This window comes from Clupea harengus, chromosome 2 (assembly GCF_900700415.2).
Source record: "Clupea harengus chromosome 2, Ch_v2.0.2, whole genome shotgun sequence".
In the NCBI taxonomy this organism is placed as follows: Eukaryota; Metazoa; Chordata; class Actinopteri; order Clupeiformes; family Clupeidae; genus Clupea; species Clupea harengus.
In genome coordinates this window covers 9,212,969-9,217,968 of record NC_045153.1, presented here as the reverse complement: position 1 = coordinate 9,217,968, position 5,000 = coordinate 9,212,969, and positions in this window count along the sequence as shown.

Genomic DNA, 5,000 nt, shown 5'->3' with positions numbered 1-5,000 from the left:
ACCTCTTTTGAGGGGGATGTAGGTCAGACTGAATTACATCAGGTACGCAGCAGGTAAAACTCCCTCACCTGGCGATTTGCACAGATCCGCTCAGGAAGATGGCGGTGCTTGCAGATTGATTAAAAAACACTTTCGAGAGATGAGAGTGAATGTTTTGACATGTGGACCAGGGCTGATGCATTTCCTGCGCTTTGAACCATTACTGCGATTGATTATATGCAATGTCATTGCAGAAATAACAATGACGGTCACGTTTTCAATGAAGGGTTTAGAGGAACATTTGGCCCTTATGTCCTTTACAGAGATGGAAGGAAATACATAGTGTGTCAAGAGAAGTACCACATAAGGGTATTCATTCATTCATTCATTCATTCATGCCTTCAGTTAGATGTCTATGTGACATTCAACAATTTTTATGAGCAAATAGGCTTATATAATCAGAACGTCTTTCTTATACAGAGTTCATACAAATTAGATGGAAGTTGACAGAAGAAACATAACTCAACTTAGTTATTGCCAGGCTGTCTCTGCAGGGTCTGAAGTTACACTGGTAGAGTTACTCAGGTCAGGTGAGCTGTTTGTTCAGCGCCCCTCACCTGGTGAAGTGTTGAGTTGGCAGTTCTCTTCTCTCAAGTGACTCAGGTAAACTAGCTCCTCATTGTGCCTGATGGGTAAGAACACTGCCCATGGTTCTGGGCCAGGGTCATGACTGCTGTCCATGGTGCTGAAATCTGACCACAGAGAAGGCATGCAAAACCCTACAAACACCAACACTGAGAGAAAGGCTTCCTAACATGCTAACTCAACTCCTAACATGCTAACTCAACTCCTAACATGCTAACTGAACTCCTAACTCAACTCCTAACATGCTAACTCAACTCCTAACCTGCTAACTCAACTCCTAACATGCTAACTCAACTCCTAACATGCTAACTCAAGCCTTTGGTGAGGTGCTTTTTTTTACATTTTCACGGGGCGTTCCAAGTCAGACCACAGAACTACATCGTGCAGGTGGCTAGATGGATCTACAGGTGTGTTTATCTGTCCTTCACATGACCGTATATCATACAAATGTATTTGAAAATAATACTTGTACTAATGGCTTATAAAAACAAAAGTGGCAAATTGTTACATACTGTCTCTTGGTGACAGCAGTATGATTGAACAGGTGTCTCCACCTGAAGTAAAAGGTAGGTAGTGCTTAGTTGTGGCACTCAGGTGACGGGAGTTCATCGTCTGGAGACAACTGATTGAATAGGCAGGCTGGAACTGCACTGAAAATGAATAGCATTAATGCTATGGCTCGAACTGCACTGAAAATGAATATCATTAATGCTATGCCCACTGACTTCCCCTCTAACACCCCTCGAACTTCTGCATTTCAATCCACCTTCAAACTCTTGCAAACATTTGGGGGTTGGTTTGGAAATCACGAAAAAATACCATTAACGCTGTACTCTTTTCCACCCACATCACCGCCCACATTTCACTGGCAGTCTCCTGTGAATACACCCGTCTACACGAGACAAGGAAGTCCCACACATCAAAATGCCGGCCTGACAGCCCTGAAGTTTTCATCCCGAACCAAGCTGCAGGCCCTTGTGACAAACTCTAAGCCAGCTGTCAGTTCCTAGCTCCCAGTTCCTGGTCCTTGTCTCTTTTAAATGCCGGTCATCCCTGTGAAAGCATGGCGTGTCCTTTGGGGAGCTTCCATCATCCTAAGGTTAATGCAGAAGCCGAATGTAAACCCCTTTATGTCTATTTTGTGGGCTGGTGACAGTGAAATGAGGCAGTGTTGCCATTAGTGCTTGTGCTTCTGTTCCTCCATTGTTTTTTTTGTTTTTTTTTAATGTGAATAGATGCCTAAAAGCAACATAATACTAATGAATCCGGGCCATTAAATCACATAGTGTGACAAAGATTCATCTCCAAAGACAGCACACGAGTCCCACTGGAGTAACATTAATGGAGGAATATTTGCATGAAAATTACCATGACAGGCACGAGCAGGCGCTCTCATCTCGGGGCATCCATCACTCCGCAAACAAATGAGTTTTTCCAGGGAAAAGAATACAGAAGAAAAAAATAAAACTAAGAATGAACAGCGGGATAATGCCTTGTCACACATAGCCATTAGCGCTGTGAATGGGAAGGAATGGATCAAAATGCCTTAATTCTTTCCTCTCCACTAACTTTGTAATTACCAGAGAGCCTAGGCTCTCTGAAAGCTCTGTCTTCCTGGCGTCGTGTCGTGGCGACGCATCATTGAGCATCTCCGTGCTGTCGTGCGGTGCTTTTGTCTGGGGCGGCGGGCGGCACGTGAATACAGAGACCTGACACGGTGGCGGTGCCAGAGCTTTTTGCTGATCATGGAATTAGAGTCTGGGACTGTAAATTGTATCAGTTATCCGCAGGGTGTTTTGACAGACACCGTGTTTATTAAGATGTAGTGTGTATTGTATTGTGGTCCAGATTTATTTTAAATATACTAATTAGTGTTCTTAAATAAGTAGTAAATCCTTTTTACCCCTCTTGTAAGTACCGATTATCACACATTACTAACCCTAGCCCTAACACAAAGCCAACCCATAAAATGAGTATATCTTGTGACAATATGCACGGACGGGAATATTGTTTTTTTTAGTTAGATAAGTATTTAGCATTTAGTATTTAGTAGCCACACAGACAACTAATAGGAAGAGGAGACTGTGATTTCTTCTGCCTAATCTCTTTTGGTGCATAATTCCCAAGTGATTTCTCCTTGGTGCACACTTCCCAAGTGATTTCTCCAGTCATACATATAGTGAGGTGACGCAGGTATGCTCATAGGTCAGAGGTGACTGTGACACAGATCCAGCTCCGCTTTGGTCCATAACTGGCGGGGATTGTCTGCACCTGTCTGTCAGAATAAGGGCTGGGTCCAGTCCTGTGTCAAGTGTTCCCTGGGATTCATTTGTCCTGATCTGGCAACCCCAAAAACACAAATTTCGTGGTGGTGTGGAGTTGCCAGAGGTGTTCTCTGTGACAGCTGCTGCACATATTGAAACAGGTGCTGGAAGACCCCCCCCCCCCCCCCCCCCCACCCAGTCTCTCAGCCTCTCAGCTGAGGCAGTAGATCATTGGAACACATCTATCATCCCATCGTTCAGCACTTAGTACCACTCCAATCATTAGATTGGACAGAAGGTACTGCAGGAGTGCCGTTATAAGCGTAACAGCACTCCCTCTCGTGAGATGTTCCTTAAATAGGATATTGATTGGTTAATGTCTGGTTATCGGCACACATTGAACATGAGGTTTTCTCTACTTTTGATCGACCTGCAGGTTCATGTCCCATGTTTACCAAACCAACCTGATATCCGGAGTCGTCTCTGCCTGTGCCGATGCTCTCAAGTCAAACAGTCATGACCTCAGCAGTCTCCTAGCCTTCCTAGGTCTCTAACTTCATGACCTCAGCAGTCTCCTAGCCTTCCTGGGTCTCTAACTTCATGACCTCAGCAGTCTCCTAGCCTTCCTGGGTCTCTAACTTCATGACCTCAGCAGTCTCCTAGCCTTCCTGGGTCTCTAACTTCATGACCTCAGCAGTCTCCTAGCCTTCCTGGGTCTCTAACTTCATGACCTCAGCAGTCTCCTAGCCTTCCTGGGTCTCTAACTTCATGACCTCAGCAGTCTCCTAGCCTTCCTGGGTCTCTAACTTCTCCTAAAATTACCCCCTGGAGAGCGCTGGCGCATCTGATTTGTTTGAGCAACCAAAGATAACGGTGTCTATCCGCAGAACACAGAAAAGAGAAATGTTTTGATTTCCCTCGACACTTTTTCCTCGCCCCCTTCTACCCTTTTTTTCAACCCTTTTCAACACTTATCTGTTCCTAGTAAACCCTCTCACTACTCCTTTTATGGCATGTCATTTCCTGCTGGTAAATACTGTTTCAGCCGGTTTCCTTTCATGCTCCGGGGATCAAAAGAGACAAAGCATCACAGCTCATTGTAAAGATGTTTACTTCCTTGTCTATGCAATAAGGAGAGAACTAAGGAAAGACAACAAAGTTCTGGAGACCCATAAAAAAAACTTAAGCCCTCAATATTCGCCTTCCTTGTTTGGGCCAGTGGTGAAAGCTGTGTGTGTGTGTGTGTGTGTGTGTGTGTGTGTGTGTGTGTGTGTGGTGCGTGTGTGCGTGGTGCGTGTGTGTGTGTGTGTGTGTGTGTGTGTTGTATATATATATATCTCCCCGAGCCTTCATCAGTACAGGTCTGAGCGGTTTACACTTCAAAGGCAGGGAAATAAGTTGGGCAAGTTCCTCTTTCCAATTAAGCCGGAGAAGAAGAAGTTATTATTGGGCTTCGCTCCCCCTCTTGTTTGTCAGCAGTTTGAAGTTTGATGCCGCTATTCATCAAGGCCATGTCTGGTTGGAGCGAGAGAATGAGGTACAGAAAGCTGCCCTGTTAAAGTGGAGTGAGGGAGAGAGGGGGAGAGAGAGAGGGAGAGAGGGAGAGAGAGAGAGAGGGATGGATAAAAAGAAAGACTGCTGTCCTGTTAAGACTGAGAGAGTGGAGGGGAGGGGAGGGGGGGGGGGGCAGAGAGTGATGACAGCAATAGTGTGAGTGGAGTGAGTGTGAGTAAAACTAAATGAATGTGGCAAGAAAAGAAAAGACAGTGATGAGAGTAATGAGATAGAGAGAGAGAGAGAGATAAGACAATGTGAAATTGAAAAAGAATGAAGGCGGGGGAGGAGAGACAAGAATGAGCTAGAGAGAGAGAGAGAGAGAGCATTAGTGTATGTACGTTTGTGAGAGAGAGAAAAAAGAGTGTGTCTGAAAGAGTGGGTTTGGGGTGGGAGTAAGACATTGAGAAAGAGAGTGTGTGTGTATATGCATGTCTGAGAGTGAGTATGTGTGTGTGTGTGTGTGTGTGTGTGTGTGTGTGTGTGTGTGTGTGTGTGTGTGTGTGTGTGTGTGTGTGTGATAGAGTGAATCAGAGAGAGGGGGGATGGTTCAGAGTG